The 16,424-nt window shown below is 41.7% G+C and overlaps 1 protein-coding gene across 15 annotated transcripts in view; it reads right to left on the bottom strand.

The window, feature by feature from the left end:
* TCF4 (transcription factor 4) overlaps positions 1 to 16,424 on the bottom strand; it is a 357,366-nt gene that overhangs the window by 15,592 nt on the left and 325,350 nt on the right. The gene's annotated exons all lie outside the window — the stretch shown is intronic.

Genomic DNA, 16,424 nt, shown 5'->3' with positions numbered 1-16,424 from the left:
TAATTTAAATAACCTTACTTTCCAAGGGAAGAATTGATATATTAATTAGAAGCACTTTCCACTCACAGAATAGAGACTAAAAGGGCTTGTGAAACTTGGAAGGAACCCCGTTAGGCCAAACTCCCCATTTTGCAGAGAAGAAAGCTAAGGTTGGAGATAGTTAAGTGACTTGGCAAACGTCTAGTAAGAAGAGTAAAACAGGATTTGAGCTCAGAAAACTTATAACAGCATCAAACAATTTGATTTGGGATGTGTGTGTGCGTGTGTGTGTTTGTGTGTGTGTGTGTATGTGTTTATGGGAGCAGAGTTAAGGGACAAAGGGGGTTTACTTCCTGGAGCTTTTGTTTCTGAAAGTGTGCACACATGTACACAGATGTGTGTGTGTATAGATATGAATATGAAAACCATTTTCTTTTTCTTTATCACAGGGGAAAAACCACCATAGCTCATCACTGATGGCCAAGGCCAAGATGTCTAACTAAATTATAAAATTTAATATTTGCCACAACTCCTCCAACATAAACAGATTTAAAAGACATGCAGCCTCAAATTAGGTGGCTGTTGGCAAGGCTGTTGTAATGTGGGGATACGCGTTGCGTCCTGGTAAATATCCTTATCCTGATCCTTGGGCTCACAACAAACACCACAAACAAAAAAGACATTCGGTGTTTCTGCTCTCTTTGTTTCCAGGGAGTATTGTGAAAGTAATTATTCTGTTGTATTTAAGAGGCCTATTTCATGGATGGGAAAATGTATTAAATTTCATTTGGCAGTTATTCAATCCTTGTTAATGTTATCTCCAGAGATAACTGCTTCAAAGCCGGCTTTCAGACCTCCCTTTCTTCTCTTCTACCATAATCCTTCTAAAAGAGTGTAGGATGGGAACTTCGGGAAACTTGTCATCAATTTCCAGACCGAGCAACATTGATACAAAACTCGACAGGCTACCAGGAACTTTTTGGTATAGCAAAAGAAAACTCTGTTATTAATGGTATTTGGGTCAAATGTTTCCTTTTGACATAGGTGTTTTTTAGAAGAAACAAAATAAGGAAATGGGACAAAGGGAAAAAAATGCCTGGTAACTTTTACTTTTCTCTCTTCTCTTTCTCTTCCTCCACAAACACGAAAGAAAAGTTGATGGGCTTTGTCATTAGACACCCACTGACACAGAAAGCAGTGTGGATGTCTGAACGGTCATCTCCCCACGAAATATCAATCACACATGACAGCTGGAGAGCGCTAGATTTCAGTCTCAATGATCTCTCCAGATCTCCCTCATGTTAGAGGAAAGCAACTTATTTTCCCAAATGTGCAAAACACCGTTTAGTCCAAAAGTGCATCTTTTAAAGAGGTAGGAGGCGGCCATGCAGACTTTAATGGCTCACAGATGGCTCCTGGAAGCTCACGGAACGGCAGCAGCGGACGCATTCTGCGGGGAACAGTCCCAGGGGCACTGAGATGCGGTGGAAAACGAGACCCGCCTCTAATAACCAACTCCTTTGTGCGAGAAAGCCCTAACATCTGGGACGCCCTTCAACCACAAAGATCACTTCCATATTTCTCAGTTGAAAAACTTATCAGACGACTTTTGAAAAACTCCTGTGATTAAACATTTAAAGGACTGTTCACTAACGTCAGAACCGATGCAATTCTTTTGTTTGGATTTTGATTCCTGGGAGATGTGTATTAGGGAAAGACGCCCTCACTCCAGAGGACACCTGTTTCTTCCCCCAGAAATCTCACAGCTTCGTTTACGCTTTGCCTGAAATTTAAGGTAATTCCTCATAGGGCAATTCTAGGGAGGTTTCTTTAATTTTTATTCCCCAGATGATAAAATAATTTTCAAGAGGGCTTAAACATGATGTAAATGACCCTGACTTGGCAGGGACCTGTCACATGATCATCTAGGCCAAAACTCCCAGGAATGTCCACAAAAATGGTTAAAATGAATGATTCTGTGATTTAATTCAAGAGATGCAAATGGGTGTTATCTGATTTCAGTTCATCTTTTTTTTTTTTTCTCTTAACTCGTACGTTCCATCCATCAGACCTGTTTCATTTCTCTCCTCTGTATCTCCACCCTCCGCCCTCAAGTCTCTACATGACTTTCCTGCAGTGGAAACCATAACTGGATGTGGTCCTCCGAGTGAGAACCTCAGCAGGTGGTTCGTGGAGTCCCTATCACCCCTTCCGGCCCCGGGTAGCAGGTTACTAAGTAGTTTGTAGGGAACTAAACTTACTCCATGCCTAGTGAACCAAGTCTATCCAGCACAGAGATGATGGTGAAATTGTGCGCTGACTGGTACGTAGCTTCTTTTGTTTGGCCTGAAGGAAAATATGATTATACACCTGATGTGTGCTTGGGAGTTCCGATCCCAGCGTACGAACACACCTGTGAGCTTGTGTACAACCATGGGACTGGATTCTATACAAGTTGCTCTGTAGCCAGCCAAGGAGGTCAACCCCTAGGGATTTAGCTGTACCTAACTGGCCTTTCTTTTTTAATGCCCTTCCTATCATCCAAGTAACACAAGCTTATTGTAAAATATTTGGAAAGGAAGTGGAAGAGTAACAAGCCTAATGAAACATTCCCTCCCCATCACCTCCTAAATATTCCCCTTCTGAATGTTTTACTCCTTGCCCATAACCCTTGCATGTCAAGGTTCCAGCACAGCTTTCCATCGTTCTGTGGATCAAGTCTAAGATCGATACCTTGTGCACCTGTGTCCTTCACCTGGACACCGGAGGACCGTTCCAGTTCCCTCCTGTTTCCAAGTTCCTGCATCTTCAGCTTCGGTTACCCACTCATGGTTTCCCATGTGCTGCATTCGCTCCCATATCAGCAAGGCTCTTGAGCCAAGCCCTCCCTGTTCTGCCTCCCAGAGCCGGTTTCCTCTGCACAACTCACCAACCACTTCTCTTTTGTTAGTCCCACAGATCCCCATCTTCGCACTCCTCGTCGGCTGTCTGGGTCTCCAGCGCTCTCATCATTGCTGGACCCAGACAGGGCTCTCCCCTGACTGTTCATTGCGGACCCCCTCGCCCCCCCCCCACCCCGTGAATATTCACGCAAGGACAGTGCTTGATAGGGCAGGACATACACTTCAATGCTTCTGTTTTTCTGCCATGCATAAAGCCCATTCTTGTCTTGAGATGGAAGTGTCCCAAGGGCAGGGACTGGGTGTACAGGTCACTGTGTAGCACTGTAATATTATATATTATAACGTGCAATTGGGTGTTTTGTAAATAGTTAATGACGACACGCGTGGCACAAACCTGTGAGACTATTCCTGAAATTGAAAACCTTTTGACATTGTCAACTATATGTTTTGCACATTTCTATCAAAAAATGAACACTGTTTAATTCAACAAATGCCTCTAAGATGTGTGCTACGTGCAAGGCACAATTTAGGTATTTGTAGAAGAAATGATAAATGATAGACACATCTATCATTTACAGGTTCCTACATCTTAATGGTGGAGCCATTTAAGACAAAAGAAAGTGAATGTCATGAGGGAGTACCAGGTTGTGCACGGTATTAAAGGATGGACGAAAATGTTCCAAATTGAGAGACCAGGGACTTCATCAAGGAGGTGGCATTTCAGACAGGCTCTGAAGGACGGGTAGATTTTTGAAACAAATTACTTAAAATTTTTTTTTTTTAAAACGGACACTTAACATCGATGAGGTAACATCTCAACTTTAAATCAAAGTTTCTATTTTTACATCAAGAAGTGGCATTATTTTGATATTACAGCTATGTGAAGATGCAGCGAAGGGCTGCATATTAACATGTTTTCATGTTGTCAGACTACATATTTTGGACAAAAGGCAGATTTTTGTAAAGCCCATTATAAAACTCACCGGCTCTACTACAAAGTGAACAACACAGGGCATTTCGGACACAAATGGTACCTCACTGTGTGTGTGTATTATTGACCCAAATGATTCACTTGTATTTAACTGCAGTGAAGTCTTTCATCTCCCAGCTATACAATAATAGTTTCCATATGACCAGTGGCTCTGCTATAAATAAGATCAAAAGCAAAAGAAAGGATTTAATAAAAGAAAATGACATTAAGAGTAGCATTAAATCGGGGGGGGGGGGAATACCAATATCCAAGTACGTTGTTTGTTTTTTTGAGACTGAAGCTCCACGTGGTACTGAATAGCTTCCCCAATGTGTCACGAAAAAGCATTTTATGAGGAGTAGGCACGTACAAAATCCATTTGGGTACGTCTCAGAGTGGTAAAGATTGAGCTGGGGGGCAGTGGGGAATGTGGAGGTAGGAAGAGCGCCCCCCACGTCAGTGGCAGGCTGGAGAAACGGTAAGCAGCCTTTTTCACATCGAGAGTTCAAGGGAATGTGTGGATGGCAGACATCCATCCATTTCTCTATCCTTTTCTGTTCCATTTAATGGAGATAGACTCTTGGTAATCCAGAGATTCTCAGAGAATCATAACATTGCTCAACTCTCGTACATGAGTTCTGAGAAAGGAAGTTTTTTTTGGCAATGCACTGTGACTTGATATGAAGAGCCAACTTCCCAAACAAATTCTCCTCTAGTTCTTAAAAAAAAAAAAAAAAAAAAAAAGTTACAATGTTAATCTCTATTCCCGACTGGATAAACAGCTGCTAATAACCTCCAGCTCCCAGGGGAGGGGGTTGTTTCCTTTCATCTTCAGACTGGTGGATATCTGACGTGCACTGGCCTTTAGTGATTCCATATGTTTCTTACTTTGCCTTTTTCAAAACTGCCCTGGTACTGGTCTTGCCATTTCAGGTTTCTTTTCACCCTTAGATTGTGTCCATGGAGTTGCAGGACATCCTCAGTTACGGTACCACTTACTGGAAATGGTAGTTCTTCCACTGTGGGTGTCTTTAAAGAGGAAGTTCACGCACTTACAACATCTAAAGGAAGCCAGAATCTTGGACCTTTGCATTTGAAGCTTTAGCAAGGGAAATCACCATTTTGGTTTCTTTCAAGACTGAGCTAATTATTCACTCAAGGGCTGGCTACGTTCAAACATACTCAATTCCTAATAGCACCGCTAATGTGATTACTTCCTTCTATCTGCTTGTGTGCTAAACAGAGGGGACAACGTCAACACTTCTCCTGTGCTAGGAAGTACCCTGCAGAAGGTTACAGGCCGGCTGGCCCCCAGAGTCATTCTCAGTTGTTCTCGAGCACCTGCTTTTACTGGTGACCTCAGTTCTACACCTCAAGATTCAGACATTTCGCAAAACAGCTTTTTAAACAAAAACCAGCTGTTTCCCATCTAGACTACAGGGGGAAGAATTTGGGCAGCTCACAGAAACATTACCCAGAAACTACCATTCCCCCATAACTTTCACACACTTTCGGCTCCAAACGAGGCCCGTCCGTGTGCAGGAGCCGGGGAGAAGGCAAACGAGAAATTAAAATGTGGAAACTCGATACCCTGGTTTTCGACGGTGTGACCAATGAACTGCCTGGAAATGAATGTGGTTGTTGTATCAGGACAGTGCTACCCAGAAGATGTCATTTATCTAATACTGGAGAGATCTTTTGGTTAAACTCAACTTCGTAGTTGTAAGTTGATTTATGGATGCAGGGGAAGCTATAATTATGTACAACTGTGAATGTCAGCCAATTAGGTAGAATCCTCGTGTTTCAGAAATGCGACGTTCAAGCTTTTTAAATTTTTTTTGATTTTTTTTTTTAGGTTTTCCCTCTTAAAGCTGCTTTGCCTAAAACCTCTTCTTATTTTGAGCCCATTTTACACTTCTATTTTCTAAGCAATTAAGATACTTTTGATTTGAAAAATTTACAGCCACAATGAAAGTTAAAATAACACAACGACCACAGATTCTGAAAAAATATAAAATGGCCAAGGCCTAGCCTCAGCTTTTAAACAGTGCCAAGTTGCTCCAGAATTTTCTGTTTTGGTATGAATGACATAACTGAATTACTTCATGAGCTGCTACTTTAATTCCTAAGGGTGGAAAATTCCATGAGTTAATTTAATTTGGATGTAAAAAATATACATGAAAACTCGCTCTTCCTGTGGACTCTCATGTGAAATATTTGAGCCAATTGTTGGAGCTGCTGTGCTCTGAGGAGGGGCTTTCCACCCAAGGCTGTCCAGCCGGTGCTGCCCAGCCCCGTATCATCATCAGATTTGGGCATATGAGATCCTTTATATTCTGCATCTGTTTTTAATCACTTTATTTGATAGCTCTGCAATGCCCTTTCTAGCTCGTTCCTAACTGCTGAGATCCTACACAGACACTAATATGAGCTCCATGACACCTTTTGCAGGAAGGTTTTCTTAGGAAACCTTAGGTCTCCTAAGGCTGGACCATGTTCGTCCTTCTCTGAATTGTTTCTTAGGTCACTTCACCATTCCACCTTGCATTAGAGTCAGGCACATACTTGTGTTATCGCCCCTCTCCCTGAGTCAAAGGCCTACAGGTTCAGAGACTCTCGCGCACATTTCATAACCCCCAAAGGATCTGAAGTACAGAAGACACAGAACGAGGGAATGAGCATCTGTGTAGTTGCTAATATATACAATATTATCTTTCCTCCCCGAAGATCTGCTTTCTTGAGAAAACAAGGATAATACCACCTTTTTAAAATGCAAGGGTTGTGCCTTTTCTAAACTATGGACAGTTCGGCATTGTGTCCTTGTCCCCACTCACAGTTCGATTTAAAAATATGACAGTGACTATGCTATTCAAAGCATCTACCTGCTTTTTCCTCTATTATTTGAGAAGAAAGGCATCGTAAAGATACGATGAGGTCAAAGAGTATCGTTTAAATATGCTTTTATATTTTGGAAGTGGGGAAAACAACTGGTTTTTGTTTTTATTCATTTAAAGTTCATAGGGCGCCTGGGTGGCTCAGTGGGTTAAAGCCTCTGCCTTTGGCTCAGGTCATGATCCCAGGGTCCTGGGATCGAGCCTTGCATCAGGCTCTCTGCTCAGCAGGGAGCCTGCTCCCCCCACCACCCCGCTCTCTGCCTGCCTCTCTGCCTACGTGTGATCTCTCTCTCAAATAAATAAATAAAAAGGATATACTCCCCACCTTAAAAAAAAAAAAATAAAGTTCATGACACCAGGGTGTTAAACACATACTTTAGGGGAAAAACAATTTGGGGAACTAGGCTTATTTTGTCCTAGAAGTGGAGAAAGGGAGTCTTTTGGGTTTGACAGTCCAACAGAGAAGATCTTGTTTCCAGGTCACAGGATCTGTTTTGGGTAAAATAGGTATTGGTGGGGTGGGGGGAAGAAGGGATCTACCTAGTTTAGGCCCACGGCTGTGGGATCTGGCCACGTAACAGATCCTAACCCCTCGTCTCAGGGGCTATCAATGGAGCACAAGTGGTCCCACTGCTATGGTTGTATTTAAAACCTCTTGACTTTCATTTACGTGAATGCAGAAATGTCAAATGGGGAGCTCCAGGTTTCTGAAGCTGCTGTACCTAATCCAAAGTTAAGAGAATTTCTTTAAGTTGGACAGAAAAAGACAAATACTTTTTGTATTTGTATACATACTTGTATGTTCTCATATGTGATACATAGAATCTTAAAAAAAAAAAAGAACTCAAAGAAATAAGAGAGTAGAATAGTGGTAGCTGGGGGAAATGGGAAGATGTTGGTCAAAGGGTACAAACTTGCAGCTATAAAGTGAATAGACTCTGGGATCGAATGTACAACAAGGGGACAGTAATTAACAATACTCTAGTATATATCTAGAAGTTGTTAAGAGTAGATCTTAAGAAAAGTTATCACCAGGCACACAAAAAAAGGTAATTATGTGAGAGGATAGTGGTGTCCACTAATTTTATTGTGGTGATCACTTGGCAATATACACATACACTAAATCCTCAAATTGTCCACCTTAAGCTTATATATGTTGGATGTCAAGACTATCTCCAAAGGGTAGGAAAAGTTTTAAAAAATAAAAAGAATTTCTTCAAGTTTTTTTCCCTCTTTTTTCCCTTAAGTTTTCTTAAAATAAAGTACACTATTGATATAGATTTTTTAAAAAGTTGAGTCAGTTGAGTCTGCTAGTCTGCTCTCAGAAATATAATTGTGGAGACTAGGCTAGATGGTGAAACACTATAGATAGGCAAATTGCTTAATCAAAGAGAGAAACCTACATTGGTTTCTATATAGTAGCTATGGAAAGATGGCGGAGATGACTAAGATCCTGAGCGAAATTCTGTAACGGGCTATTTAAAAGATAGTTTTGAAGTGCTTTGAAAGAGAGGCAATGACCTCTCAAACTCAGTTTGGTTCCACCAAGAACAAGTCTTTGTGGACAAACCTCACTTCCTCATTCATGGAAATGCCACATGTCCGTTGTCTTGTGATAATGCTAAGGAAAAAATGAGAGAAGGCGGACAGTGGGAGAGTAAAATTAGTTGAACAAAACTGGATAAAATAGTAAACCCAAAGGATGAGGGCGATATAAGCATTGAGAGATTGTCTGTAGCCTTGAACCTCAGGCCTCTGCTCTGTGTCCTCCCCTAGTTAACATTTTTATTCATGGCTTTGCTAAGGGCAATAATGGCACCCATCGAAACAACCAACGGCAGCATTGGCAGAGTATGTGACCGAATGAGGACCTAAAGAAGAGCTTTCGACTGGAAACAGACCGAAGCTGCAGGATGAAATTCACAGGTATAGAAAAACAAAAAAAACAACAAAACAAAAAACCCCCACAAAAACCCACAAAGGCATAACGTGAAGTTTTGTAACAGTACAACACAATGTACACAAGGGTAGTTGAGATGCGTGTGGCTTATGGATTTCAGCTGATTAGAAATTCAGTATCTGCCAGCAGGATGATGAAGGCATCAAAAATGGCTAATAGGGGGGCACCTGGGTGGCTCAGCGGGTTAAAGCCTCTGCCTTCGGCTCCGGTCATGATCCCAGGATCCTGGGATCGAGCCCCACATCGGGCTCTCTGCTCGGCGGGGAGCCTGCTTCCTCCTCTCTCTCTGCCTGCCTCTCTGCCTACTTGTGATCTCTGTCTGTCAAATAAATAAATAAAATCTTTTAAAAAATAAAAAAATAAATTAAAAAAAATGGCTAATAGGATCCTGTGAGGATCTTTAAATGAAGATACGAATGGGTTTGGTAATAGACCCACCCTAGCTCACCCTGATGACTCCTTAAGCACTGTGCTCAGTTTGAGACTCTACATGCTAAAAAGTCCTTGAAAAAGAAAGCATTCCTTTTAAAATAGGGAGAATGCACTAGAAAGTCATAAAATCCAAACTTTAACTGGGGGAGGGGGATGGGTAGGTGGTGGCAAATATTTGAAGATAAAAATACCTAGTCTAGAGAAAAAAAAAACAAAAAACTGACCAGACCATTTTCAAAGAACTCTAAGTTTCTAATGTATTTGTTGGGTTTGACTTAGGGGTAACCTCAGTAGGCAGAAAAATGAGGACTGCAGAGAGAAGTAAATTTGGGCTGGACATAAAGAAGAATTTCCCAACATTTGATAGAAATGGGCTTTGTGGTCATTTAGAGCTACTTATCCTTGGAGGAAGGGGGCTGATAGAGTCTGGATGACTGCTTGGCAAGGGATTTTAGGGGGATTTGGATAGAGAGGATAGATAAGATCCCTGAGAGTCTACGGTAATAATTACTTAGAAATGCGGCATCTGCTCAAATATACATGTGACTTTACGGAGTCAAACTGTGAAAATGTAAGAAGAGCAAGACAGAGATGACAAAGCCTCTATGGGTCAGACCTTCATGGAAACATTTTCTGACTTCTGCCACTATCACGACTATATGTACCAGTAAACGTTCCCCGAAATACCACATGCCTGCCCATGACTGTCTCCTGTTGCATGAAGCCAAGGAACAATTAACGAGGAGCCAAGGGTTTCTGTCATGTTGAGTACTGAGTAATGCACAGACTTGTTGAATCACTATGTTATACACCTAAACTAAGATAACATGGTATGTTAATTACTCTTCAATAAAATAATCAAAATAATTTTTTCTTGGGTTTCCTTGTAGCCTCAGCCACAGTTTTGAAACTGCTATGGTGTTGGCTTAGAGAGGAAGTTCACTGCAGTGGTGTGGTATTTGGTACAAAGAGTGCTGCTCTCCCTGCTGGCTTGTCTGGTTTCTATCCAAGCTTGGCCATTAACTAGTGGACGTCCATGTTTGGGTTACTTCCCCCTTTCTGGGCCTTGGGCTTCAGCAATAAAATAAGGGCCACAAGCTAAATGACTTCTGGGGTGCTTTTAGAATCTAGAATTCCATCGTCCTTTCTTAAGAACAATGAAACAAAACTAAGTTGTTATCTTATGAGGCTCTAAGTGGTAAAAGTTCTCATATGTTCAGATGTCAATTAAATACAAAAAGGTGCTTTATCACCTAATGAATTTTCTTCTTCTTCTTTTTTTTTTTTAAGATTTTATTTATTTATTTGACAGAGACACAGCGAGAAAGGAACACAAGCAAGGGGAGTGAGAGAGGGAGAAGCAGGCTTCCTGCTGAGCAGGGAGCCCGGTGGGGGGGCTCAGATCATGACCTGAGCCGAAGGCAGATGCTTAACAACTGAGCCACCCAGGCGCCCCATGAATTTTCTTCTGATAAATTCTTTTTAACTGAAATTAAAAATGTTATATGAACAAAGGGAAACTGGGCTAGGATTAGCTTATATCTGAAATGCATGGCTTCCTTCTCTCTCTCTCCCTTTCTTTCTTTCTTTCTTTCTTTCTGTCTTCTTCTTTCTCAAGTTGAAATGCCTGGTTTCTGAATGCATGCCACACCCCTACCTGGGGTTTCTAGGACGGGGTCTCAGGGATGCTGTGGAGGATGGGTGTGGGTGGGGAGTTTTACAGGGTTCCTGCACCCTAAGTCAACTAGAGCAACAGATCCTTAGAAGACCACTACTTGGGGCGCCTGGGTGGCTCAGTGGATTAAGCTGCTGCCTTCGGCTCAGGTCATGATCTCGGGGTCCTGGGATTGAGCCCTGCATCTGCCTCAGCATCCCTGCTGAGCAGAGAGCCTGCTTCCCCCTCTCTCTCTGCCTGACTCTCTGCCTACTTATGATCTCTCGCTCTCTCTGTCAAATAAATAAATAAAATCTTAAAAAAAAAAAAAAAAAGACCACTACTCTTCTACCAAGAACAGTGGCATCCTTCCCTCCCAGGTCAGAGGGCTGCGTCCCTGCCCTCTGATGGGGTTTGCTGTACTGCCATAGCAATTTGTTTTTGTTTTTTTTAAGATTTTTTTTTTTTATTCATTTATTCAACAGAGAGAGAGAGATCACAAGTAGGCAGAGAGGCAGGCAGAGAGAGAGAGAGGAGGAAGCAGGCTCCCCGCTGTGCAGAGAGCCCGATGCGGGGCTCGATCCCAGGACCCTGAGATCATGACCTGAGCCGAAGGCAGAGGCTTAACCCACTGAGCCACCCAGGCGCCCAGCAATTTGTTTTTAAATATGATTCCTTTTCTACTAAACTGTGAACCCCTGGAGAGCAGAAACCATGTGTTAGCAAAGAGCCTGGCATTTGGGAAACGCTCTTGATAAATGTTTCTGGAAATGAATAAATGGACTTTGAGCGAAAAGGGTCTAGGAACCACACTAATGTTATATGTTAATTGTGAAAGAAATCTTCAGCTAAGTGATCCCTTCATTGCTGATTCTACTGGCAAGTAATCAGAAGCACATACAGAGTCACAGGAAGACATTTTTGATGTGGGTTTTGTTCTTATTCAGTTAAAAGAGGAGATTAGGTCATCTGAAAGCTTTGCTTTCAGGTCTTATCTGTGGATCTGAATACTGAGTGAAGACTGGAGAGAATTATTTTTGCAGAACTGTCATTTCAATAATTTATAAAAACCTAATGATTTACTATCAGGATTAACCATGGAGGTATCTGAGGCACATGGGGGTTCTATCTGGGTAAGAATGTCTAATTAGCTTAGTGACAAACCCACCTGTTTCCTTATTCTCCCACATTCAGAGATTTCTGCTTTGACTCTTGTCAGAAATGTGGGTGGTTTTTGGTAAGAGAAATAATTTAAAATTTACTACTTCATGACCCTAGTAAGGAGAGTTTACACCTTGTGCCACTTAGCCCAGATATGCTGACTTAAGTGTTTAGACAGTGCGGGTTTTAATCTAGCATACCATGGCACTGGAGGAAAAATTCTTTAACTCTGCATTTGGGTAAAAGGTTGCCCTAGGAACTTAGCCAAGGGATGCCTGGGAATTCCTTCATCAAGGAGCATTTATCAAGATTTGAAAATCGCAAGCTCTTACCTGGAAAGGCACAGGTAGAGCTCATCTGTGGGGAGCACTAGTGGTAATAAACAAAGGGTGTGGAACATAGAGGCACTGTCCCCGAGTTTCAGGTTGGCTTCCAGACTTGAGCTCCTCGAACCCAAGAAGGCCCGTTCGACCAACTCCTAAACTGGACATCACCATTCCTCTCAAAGGGCTCCTGGGAAGACGGCCTGAGGTGATGCTCACGGAGCGCCTAATGTAAGACATGGTACTCCAGGATTTACCATATAGGTGGTAAGGCCAAAGTCAGGCCTTTAAAAGATATATAGTTTTGCATGACCAGGTAAGAAAATAGCCAACAGTATGAATCACAGAGCTCTGGGAAGGAGGGGGAAAAATGGACAGTCACAGGTGGAGGTAACAAGGAAGCTTCCTGGAAGGGGCAGAATTTGAGTCTGAGGCTTGAAAGTGGTGGGAATGAGATGGACAAGGGGGAAATGAGTAGGGCAGGCCAAGCCCTAAAGACGTGGAAGAACTACCTAAGGAGAACACAAAGGGCAAATTCTGGTAATTTGCACAGACCGGTCTTGCTGGAAACATTTTTGCATATTGGAATAGCTAAACATGAGGCTTTTGGTAAATGGTAATGGGGCTTAATCAACTCGTCTTTATTTTGTAGATAATGGAAAGCCAGCGAAGGTTTCTAGGCAAGGAAGAGCACGGCCAAATATCATCTAGAAAGCCTGCAAGTCTACAACATTCACGTTAGTGTTATGAGCCATGCTGCTGTGAAAAAAAAAAAAAAAATCCCTTTCATTACACTAATACTTAGTAAATCACTGAAGACCTACTTCAGAACTCCAAGGAAAACATTTTATGAATCAAAAGCTAAGTACAATATGTTAGCAATTAAATGAGATAACATAACAGCCGAGGCAGAACCAGTTTTCCCCACCACGATTTCAAGCTGCTGCAGAAAGAAATGCTTATATCATCTTCCAAGTTATCAAGCCATTTTGTTTTGATTTTCAGAAGGCGGGGAGAGAGGAAGCGAAAGAGGATGGAGGTCAAGAGAATTCAAAGCTGTCTATTCTTTAATCAGGAGGAATTATTAAGGGGACTTATAAAGCAGATCTGCTCAGAATAAAACTAGCCCTGGGATGGGTCTGAAGTTACTATAACAGGCTTCTACTCCAGAACGAAGGTGTGTCGTTGGAAAGAAACACCCACCAGTGTTCTCTGCAGCAAAGTTTCCGGTGCATACCTCCCACTGCTACTTTATTTACTGCAGCTGGCCAAAGTTTTATAGCCTGTTTCATGTATTAAAATTCAAATGTGGAAAACATTACCAGTATCCTCCTTGAATTTTTTTGTTGTTGTTGTTGTGGGGGGGGAGGTTTTTTTTTTTTTTCCCCTTCCCCTTCAACTTCCTTTTTATTGTGGAATGTATCAAATGGTCAAAGGCTAACTTCAGACTGACTAAATTCAAAAACTATTTCCTTTGTTCTTATGTTTTTGTTTGAAAATTCATACCAGTTTGCGCAAGGAAAGAAATGACAATCCGATCTGTTTCACACACATTCGAGTTTCAGGCTGGGGAAGTTTAGCCTCCGTGGGTCTACCGGGTATTTCTGGGAAGAAAGGGGGTTCTGACGGTGGCGGGGTGTTGCCGTGCCACGTGTTGGGACTTGACTCTACTACCCGGTTGGCTCTGAGGTTGCCCCTGACTGGATTGTAAATGCCTTCAGAGAAGGGAGCAGGAGCTTTTCCTCCTCAGCAAAACTAGCAGCTTTCTAGCTTCCGCAGAGCGTTTTCAAAACCAAATCAAAAATGTTTCTGTGTAATATTGGCTGATTATTTCCCTTCTACTATTATTGCTCTGCTCCATCCTCTCCCTGGCCACTCCAGCCAGGTCAGGCCAACTTCCCGTCTCCAGAGATGATTCTGGTCCCTTCCTCCCATCCCACCTTTGAATCAGACTCAAGGGGGAGGCAACCCAAAGGTCAAACAGTCCCCCCAGAGCATCTATGTGTAGTTTATTATTTTAAAGAACCACTTAACGTACATCTGGTATTTAAGAGCAAACTTTACATATTTATGGAAAAAAACTGTTTCTGAAGCAATGCGCCCGTTCAACATATGCAAAACGAACACAGCTCCAGAAATTAAACCATTTTTCTCTTGATTGAGAGCAGATATAGAGAAATGGTTGTAAGTCACAGATCTGGCTTTTAATAAAGCCAGATTTCTTAATTAAAAGCAGTATTGTTTAAACATTATAGTTTAAAAAGAAAAGAGCTGTACAAACTAAAACCTCATATTATATGCATCCCAAGTGTATTTAACACATTACCTGAGGCCAAGCTAAATTAATATCTATATTTTCCTTTTGTAAACTCTTAGCAACTGCCATGAATAGACAAACAATTTTTACTCAATGATGAATTTTTAGGATAGAGGTCAAGGAAAAAGCAAAAAAGGAAAAAAAAAAAGATTGAGCTTTGGCATTCAGAAATATCTTTCCACGTTTCAGAAGTGAGTTCATTGCTTCTATTTATAAACCAGTATTTTGGGTTTCAAATTGGTTGCAGGTTTCCATAACACAATGCTCAGGATGGTCCTCTCAATCTCAGTCTTTTATTAAGAGAAACTGAAAGGAGGACGGAAGAATCCTATTGAGCAAGAACTTAAAAAGCCTCAGAAGAACCTGTGCCTATTTTGCATTCCCCTTTTGGAATCATCGGTAAACAAGAGATGCTATGTTGGTAACAGAAGGCAGACCTGGGGCACCTCGGTGGCTCAGTGGGTTAAAGCCTCTGCCTTCAGCTCAGGTCATGATCCCAGGGTCCTGGGATCGAGCCCCACTTCGGGCTCTCTGCTCCACAGGGAGCCTGCTTCCTCCTCTCTCTCTCTCTCTCTCTCTCTCTGCCTGCCTCTCTGCCTACTTGTGATCTCTGTCAGTCAAATAAATAAATAAAATCTTTAAAAAAAAAAAAAAAAAGAAAGAAGGCAGACCTTCATCCAAGCAACTTTTTAAGAGCCTACAGGTACAAAAAAGGACACTAAGGTGTTTGTTGATCAAGCAGGAGTTTATAAGAAGCAGAATACACAGAATCATTAGTAATACATTCTCCACCATTCAGTCACCCTACTGTCATCACTTAACATTTTGTTAAGAAGATTCTGAATTTTGGGGCACTTGGATGGCACAGTCCATTAAGTCTCTGACTCTTGGTTTCAGTGCAGATCATGACCTCAAGGGTTTTGGGATCAAGCCCCACAGGGGCTCAGCGCTCGGGATGGAGTCTGCTAGGGTTTCTCTCCTGCTTTCCCTCCGCCCCTCCCCACGCACTCATGCTCCCCCTCTCTCGCTCATAAATAAATCTTTTAAAAAATCCAAATTTTCATCATCACCCAAAAAGGGGGATGCATTCCCAAACTGTTTCCAAATGCAATGCGCAGAATTGAAATTCCAGTTGTAATACAGACAGATCTGTTTAAATATTATTTAAATAGACAACTTATTCATAAATAGGCAGTGATAAACTACCATATCTTTAAATCACACAGTCCCACACCGTATCCTTAGACAGATAAACACACCACATATTCCTACCTCCCACACAAAGAATCAAAGGACATTGATTTGGGTTCAACCTCTTCATATGTGAAATACCAGTAATATAACATGTACAAACAAGCTGGGTCCTCTAGGTGACGTCACTAAGATGAAGAATTTAAAACACCGGCCATGGCCCAGCAATGTCCTCCTAGGTATATACTCAAGTGACATTAAAACACACGTCCACCCAAAAACTTGTATGTCAATGTTCATAGGAGCATTATTCATAATCGTCAAGGAGTGGATTTAGCCCAAATACCCATCATCTGGTGAATGGATAATAATAACGTATCTCTATACAATGGAATCTTGTTTGGCAACAAAAAGGAATGATGATCTGGTACAGGATGAAATATGTATAAAGGCTGAAAACATTACACGAACTGAAAAGACCACCACATATTGTATGATTCCAGTGGTAGGAAATATCTAAGATAGGAAAATTATAGAGATAGAACACACTAGTCATTGCCAAGGTCCAGGGAGAGGAAGGAATGGAGAGTAACTACTACTGGCATGGGAATTTCTTTTCTTTTTTCAGGGGGTAAAACAT

Source organism: Lutra lutra, chromosome 12, assembly GCF_902655055.1.
Source record: "Lutra lutra chromosome 12, mLutLut1.2, whole genome shotgun sequence".
Taxonomy (NCBI): domain Eukaryota; kingdom Metazoa; phylum Chordata; class Mammalia; order Carnivora; family Mustelidae; genus Lutra; species Lutra lutra.
The sequence above is the reverse complement of the archived record's forward strand: the minus strand, read 5'-3'. Positions and strand labels throughout refer to the sequence as shown.